General features: G+C 30.4%; 1 long non-coding RNA gene across 4 annotated transcripts; it reads right to left on the bottom strand.

The window, feature by feature from the left end:
* Nucleotides 1–3516: 3516 nt before the first annotated feature.
* On the bottom strand, nucleotides 3517–5536 carry LOC108832969 (uncharacterized). 4 transcript variants are annotated; one of them, XR_001946609.2, is made up of 4 exons: nucleotides 5319–5536; nucleotides 4201–5231; nucleotides 3869–4057; nucleotides 3517–3704 (listed from the first exon to the last, which is right to left on the bottom strand). It is a non-coding gene; the product is annotated as an uncharacterized LOC108832969 (long non-coding RNA). The 4 variants fall into 4 exon arrangements; XR_001946607.2 differs by having other exon boundaries at nucleotides 3869–4041; XR_001946608.2 differs by having other exon boundaries at nucleotides 3869–4441; nucleotides 4669–5231.
* Nucleotides 5537–7901: the final 2365 nt, after the last annotated feature.

Genomic DNA, 7901 nt, shown 5'->3' with positions numbered 1-7901 from the left:
TCTGCGTAAGCAGGAAACCTCTGGATTATCAAAAAAAAAAAAAAAAAAAAAAAGAACACTCAAAATATAGATGGTCTCTGGTCTCAGGGGCGTTTTTGCATAAGACACAGACCGTATGAATAAGTACAGATTTGGTCTCTGGTCTCAGGGGTTTCAATTTATTGTTAGGATCTGAAGAAGAAAATTAATTTATCTACCAGTTTACTCTTTTTTTTGTTCAAAACCAGTTTACTCTTTTTATTTTGTCAAAATTATATGTTCTCAAAGGTTCAAAACCCCTTTAAAGTGTAGACATGTATGTTTATTGTACAACTATTATTTTGATCGCGTGACGTGATCTTGTGGGCCTTTAAGCTGCTTTAAATCTTTGTTCATGCGCACACAAAAATCTTTGCGTGGAAATTACCAGATATTTTGTATTCCTTCACTGAAATTTCAGTTTTTGTAAGGATATCATAATTCTTTTTTTTTAACTCCCGAATATCATAATTCATAAATCCATATGTATATCCAGAGTTCCAATGGTTCTTGGTTCTCGTTGACATGTAAAGAGTGTTTTTAGAAGTTTTGGTTTCTTAAAGAAACCATCACTAAAGTTGCTTAACTATCCGATTATTTAATTTGAGTATTGACGTATGTTGTGTTATTACTAAATTCTCATGCTGCAGAATGAATAAGTACAGATTTGGTCTGGGATCGTTGTGTCAGTCCTTAACCATGACATTCTGCTACTCGAATCTAGTAGACTAGTACATATGTAAGTCTTTTTTCCTTGTCGAAGATAAGTACATTTGTGATATGTATATGTTTTTTTCCTCGTTGAAACAGTTGTAGATATCTTCTAATCAATATATATATAGTTAAAATGTTTTATAACAGGAACTAGTGTTGGCCCGCCCTACGGGCGGGATTTACTTTACTTGTGTGTAGATATTATAAACCTTTATCAGTATCGTTATTATGAAAATAGTTTTGTATCCCTCATATGTAGTGTGTCTTAATGTCCCTCGCTAAATATTTTAAAATTAAATTGTTGTATCAGTAGAACTATGGTAAAAAAACCGTAAAAAGATTTATGTTGAAATTCCATTACATTTGTTAGCTTGGCACCTGCCTTATTGATCTTCTTATTCTTTATTATGTTTTCTTTTTAAAAAAATTATCGACATGACTTGAACGATTTTTTTGTTCTTTAGTTTCTTATGCCGGATCTCTCTTTAACTATCTCTTTGTTTCTTGTGTTTCTGATTCATCGGATGATCCATTAAACTTGTGACATCCTCTATTTATACAAACTTTTAGAAGTTTCACACTTTGTATGAATGTCTTATTTCCTTATTTCACATACAAAAGTAATCAACTTGTCTTCGTGTAAGTATCTGGAAGTTGGGTTTTAGAGTGAATTACTGCGTAACAAATTTAAAAATGAGGCCCATTAATAATCTCCACCTATCCCAACTTTAACTAAAAATCAAACAACCCCCTCCCCTTTTATCTTCTTCTCCACACCGAAGAACTCCCATCTTCGTTAACATCCAAGTTTCTCCTTGCACTGAATCCCCTTGCAGCTGTTTTGTCTGAACAGAACCCAAGAGCTTCTCAATTCCAATAAACTCTTGTTTGTTTATGTTGCGATGACAATCTAATCGACTCGATCGAGATTCTGTTGTCGTATCTTTAGATCCTCAATTTACTGGATTGTCAAAAATAACTTGATCCTATGCGCCTCTAGTTTGATTTACTGGATTGTCAAAAATAACGGGATTAATAAAACATATTTGATATTGTATTTTTGTTAAACTGTTGACAAATATATATATTTTTTTTATTTTCATATCTATACATTTTTAATAATAAGTCACATTAGCTTTCACTACTTTTTACAATAGCTTTGATTTTTTTTTTTTATAAATCATATACTTTTTCACTATTAATATAATTCAAAATGTGATTATCTTACTTTATTTTTAGTTTCCCAACTTTCGCTTAAATAAGAAATTCAATAAACATTTTAAAATTATAGTCGATTAGATTTAACACGAAAAACATGAATCATTCATCTTTTACATTTTTTTTATTTCTTGGACCCAGCAATATTTTATTTTGTATTGCTTATAAAATTATGATAATTTATAGGTGAAAATTTAATTCAAAAAAAAATATTTAGTTAGCGTTGAAACATGAAAACCTAATAGTAAGTTTTACTAATTAAAAGTACATGTTTGTTTAAAATTTTGTATATGTTGTCATATAACGCGCGGACTATAGATTTCAATTTGTTAGATTTATTTATATCATGCTTTTATTACTTTGCTTATCTGTTAGTTTATAATATATTTTTCGACTATAATATATTCTATTACAGTTAGAATAAGTAAGGCTAATGTAAATACTAATTTTAAGTAAAACTGAATTATATCTCTTATTCAAAAAACAAATTTAATAAAAAGTTAAAAAACTATGTTTTAAAATGTTGTAAGAGTTAAATACACTAAAACTTCTATGAAAAATATTACTATTTTACTATATTATTTGTTAAATTATAAACAGAAAACTATATATGAAAGTCGAACTATAATTAAAATATAATCAAGATATACTTAATAGATATGCACAGTTTATTTAATTTTTATTATTAATATTATTTAGTTTTACAGCAACTATCTTTTTAAAGTACCTATCAAGTTATTACATTGTTATTAAAAATAAAAATTTATGTACGTTCTAACTTAATCTTTGAGTTTTTGTGTATAGAATAATATTTTAGTTAGTTTAAGTATCTTGTTAATTTTATTTGTATGAAACTTATGTCGACATATTCTTTTTAGATATAGGGTCATCATGTTTGGAATATATGGTTGTCCAATTTGTCTAATTCCTGACTGTCCATTGTCTTGTTAATTCAATTGGTTACATGATAAATTTGAATATATATATAGTAACGTTAATCTCTTTTATATAATAAAAAAATCTTTATTTTTTGTTGTTTTATTTGTATATTTTATTATATTCGGTTTGCTAATGATTTTAATTGTTGTTTTGATAATATATAAATTGTTTGTTGTAACTTTCCTTGGTATTTTATTAGTGTCCCTTAATTTGAGTTTAATAATTAAAAAAATGTGAGATTTGCTATTTAAAATTTTGGTTAACCTTGAATTGATAGAAAATGACAAAAAAATAATTTAAAGCAATTTTATAGTTTTGTATTATTATAGAAAATTTTGCTTTATATTTTTAAATAATGTATTTTATTATTTTTCACCAAATTTTAATTGTTCAGTATTCTGCTTATATTTATTGTTTTTAATATGTATATGTATCCAGATAACCTGTTTAACTGTTTTATGGGCTTCTCCTGAAATAGACGTTCTGTTTTTCTGCTTCCACACTCACATGTTAGTTGTGAAGAAATGTTTCACTATCTTCTTTTGAGTAGTGTGGATAGAGTTTTCAAAACAACGTCGTCTCGGTGGAGAAATATAAACAAAAGACTGTTTGCAAGTGACGCCGATGTCTAATAACTTGTTTCCTGATCACAAAAAATGCGATTGATGCTCCAAAGTGAAACTTTATATCCGCTGAGTGATATTCTACATTTACTCTGAATAAATACAAATTGTTGCAATGATAGCAAATGGTAGAATTGACCATGCATCGTTTCTTGCCACCTTCCACCAGTTTTGCTCAAAAAAAAGAAAACACTGCAAAAGATACATTCCACCAAAAGGAAAATCACAAAAAGGAATATGAGACTTACAAAAAAACTTAGTCAGCAACATATATAGATGATCGAAACAAAAAGAAAAAAGAATCCTCAAAATAAACTAAAACTAAAAAGCCTAGATAACAATGCCAAGACATATACCTTTTACAGTCTTTCATCTTGGTGATTCTCGAAGAAAATGCTCGAGTAATAGACATAAGTGGATCCCATAAATTCATTATCATCATCAGTGTCATAACATACACTTCTTTATAAGCTTTAGCTTTGTTTAAGGCTTTCTCTTCTTATCCTGCCATTTGAAATATCTTCTTATCCTGCCATTTGAAATATCTATGTGTGTTTCCATATAACAAAATTCACATCCATGAACTATTTTCCAGCGGAGATCACTTTCAAAAGCAACAAAGCATAAGGAAAAATATCCAAGAGCTGAAAAGTACACTAAACCAAAAAGAAATGATAATCTTCATTACCTTGGCAAGTACGTTTGAGAAGTTGACAGCCTCTTGCAAGCCATTCCATGCAAGCAATTACCAAGAAATTATTCTCTTGTATAAGTTAGTTACTGTGACTACAACTCGAGATTCCATTGCTACCATTACTAATGTTGCTGCATCCTTCAAAAGTAATGAGTTCTGTATCCTGTAATCACTGATGCAATTTTCCAAACTTCTTTCATAGCCCTCACTTTCAATGTGGCCACTCCTCTTAACACTACACCAAACACCCAAACATTAACTTAAATCCCTTCATAAAGCTCCAATTTTGAGCTAATAAACTGTTCTTAAATACTATACATCAAAAGAACTTTAGCAATATCGATTACATTGTCAGTATTAAGCATGTCTCACATAAAATCAAAAGAATTGAGTTTCTTCATTAAAATCAATCTTTTTAAAAACCTAAGATGCCAAAAATAAAGATTTTTGAAGCTACAAAACTTGTGGCTACACCGGCAGTGAGTGTTAGATATCTCTGGTAGAACGAACATTGATGGGGGCGTTGACAACAGATGCAAAATTCTCTCTATAAGCTCTTATCACTTCAGCAGCCTCCATACACTGAGCATCCGCAAGGGTCGCAGCAGAAGAAACGGCCATGTCCTCATTTTAACAGAAGGTAGTTTTGCTCTATCGAAGCAATGAGAGAGCCATTGAATTAGAGGAGTGGGAAACTGTTGTTAGTGATGGCGTTAAAGACGACGTTCGAACTCAACGGACTTGCGTAATGTCCCCAGTATTCCGCCGGTACGGGAAACGAAAGGATAAGACATGACTACTATGATCCACCGGGATATGTCACAACACACTCGGTAACAGTCAGCGGATGAGATTCTCTGGTGGTGGTATTATAAGGCTTATGACGTTGTCGGAGATGGCCTTGAAACTGTTTCGGCGAGTCTTTGGGAAGAAAGGATTACGCCGACAGATGTAGATCCTGATGAGTTTCAGTTCAAGCCCAAACAGAACATCACTAACAATTGAGATGTATTCGTTGGGATAAGCTGCATTTGATGTCAGATTGTCATGAACGTGGGTTGATGAAGTGAAGTTAAGAAGTATGATAAAGGCGATGAATCAATAACTCGTACCGTTTCGATTGATTAGAATAGAAGGCAAAACGCCGGGTTTGAAGATCCAAACAACAGAGACGCTTCATGTCAATTGAATATCTCGAAACTCCATTGCTGGTATCTCGGATCTCCATCGTTGATTTCAGAGATAGGAGAAGAACAACCCTAAAATTATGTATCGATGGGGAGACGATAATCATAGCTGGGTTTCATGATAAGAACACAAAAGCCTAGAAATCGTTAAGTTTGGCCCAAAAAGGTTAAACGCTGCGTATAAAAGAGATAGGACACGTGTCATTTTATGGTAACATTAATTGATGATGTGTCTTGAGGAGAAGAGAGTGAGCTTTTCTTTATATATATAGATAGATTACGGTTTGGATTACAAGTACGACACAAATAAAATAGCCATATTTAAAAAATCCTAACTAGTTTTGTTCGACCCATCATCATTGACATGTTTTGCTAGATCGAATCTTGAATTGTAGAGAACCGGTTAATTGATTCACTTCTATTTTCATCTCTATATTATCTCTAAAATACAGAATCTATATTATAGAAATAGATTTATTTCAATATATACATATATAATATATAATAGAATTCTTGTATTTATAGCAGAAAATCTAGAAATATATTATTATCACATTTAAACATAGAGATAAGAGAATAACATTTCTCTATATTTTCTTCTATATTGTAGAAGAATTCTATTATAAAATTAGACATCAAACCAAATTCATTTCTATGATATAAATTTCTATTTAGAAAAAAATATAGAGATGTTTTAAATGCTATTATAGAAACAAAAATAAAGGTGGATCGGAGATTATTAACGACACCTTTCTCATTTATTTATTTTTATTGTACAATAAACTATTGTGTAGATGATACCCCTTTTGTTTATGTAAATGGTACGTTATTGGCTATGGCTTTATGCATATGTCATGTTCATAATATATGCCTCAGTACAACATCATGTACACTATGAATATGGACAATATTGATATAATATCCAGTTATCCATATTCTGTGTCTCGGTTACCTATTATTCTCAACCTTGCAACTTTCCGAGTCAAAACAAATTTATGGGAGTTAGTGAGTAGAGGCTGCTGATAGAGGCTCACTATATAAAACTACATTAAAAGGTCAAATGGATGTTCCTTTTATCCTTCCAACGCGTCTACTATTTTCTCCACGCGGCTGATCAAATATATATAGTCTATCATTAACTAAACTAACTGACCGAGGATAGGCATATACGTGCACATGGCCTTTTGTCGTGATGAATTAGTAACTTTATTCACGATTATAAAATAATCAATCAAACAAAATGGACTATATGATTAGTGGTTTAAAATAACACAGCTTCTGGGTTGTTGTTACTTTGAACTGATAACATATAACGTCCAATGATTATATTATTAGTGGTTTGTAACTTTGTATCAAAATGGTTCCTAATGTTTGTGTTTATATACAGAACATTTTACCTTATTAATGCATATGCCAGAACTATAATGTTTATATGTTATTAAGTTTAATTAACATCGAAAGTATATATGTTCTTCATATATATACATGAGAACAAATTCACTTCTATAATAGAAATTCTATATTTTAGAGAAAATATATAGAGATGAAAAAATATAAGTGAACTAAAGAAGATTTTAGAGGTAATATGACTCTAACTCATCTCTACTTTTGTCTGTAAAATAAAAACTGTAATTTTTTTAATTTATAAAGGAAGAAATAGTATTCTTCTATATATTTTACTCATATATAAAGATCTTTTAGAAAAATACATTAAAGCAAAATTCTTCTCTATTATTGAATTCTTCTATTCTAGAGGTAAAAATAGAAAAATACATTCAGAGATGGTCTAAACAAAAAAGCATAATGTGAAATTAAGAGTATATCCTCCATAAATTTACAACTTTTCATCACTCATTTGTTTCATAATATAAATTGTTGTAGAAGTATAATATAACAATAACTACTCGTTTAGTTTTGATTCTATAGTAACTTTGCAATTATAAATAACGATTTCAAAATTTTCGCATCTGTGTTTGTATCCTTTTGATAAATCTATGTATTTTTCTTTTCAACCAGTTATGTGTTCAAATCATATGCATGGTGAATTTTATTACACATATGGAGGATGGATCATCATGTTATCAAAATAAACCATGTTGTTGATGATGATAATGTAATACGTCGCTATAAGTTGTGTGAAAGGGAAAGGAGAATTGATACATGTTCTCTCACTACAAGAAAACAGGCTCATACTGAGGGCATAAATCGTCGGTATATCGTCGGAATAAGCGAATTCCGACGCCATACCGAGGAAACATGTCCTCGGAAAAAATTCCTCGGAATTTCATTTTTCCTCGGAATTTCCTCGGAATTTTCTGACGGAATTTTGAGGAAACAAAATTCCGAGGAAACTGTGAGGACGAGGGTTCGTCGCACATTTCCTCAAAATTTTCCGAGGGACGTGGTCGTCGGAATATTCCGAGGGACCATCTTCCTCGGAATTTTCAAAAAAATAATTAAAAAAAAATTAAAATTATTTTTTTAATGAAATTCGAAAATATAAAATAT

The sequence above is a fragment of the Raphanus sativus genome, chromosome 3 (assembly GCF_000801105.2).
Source record: "Raphanus sativus cultivar WK10039 chromosome 3, ASM80110v3, whole genome shotgun sequence".
Taxonomy (NCBI): Eukaryota; Viridiplantae; Streptophyta; class Magnoliopsida; order Brassicales; family Brassicaceae; genus Raphanus; species Raphanus sativus.
Note: the sequence above shows the minus strand (reverse complement) of the source record. Positions and strands in the feature narration are given on the sequence as shown.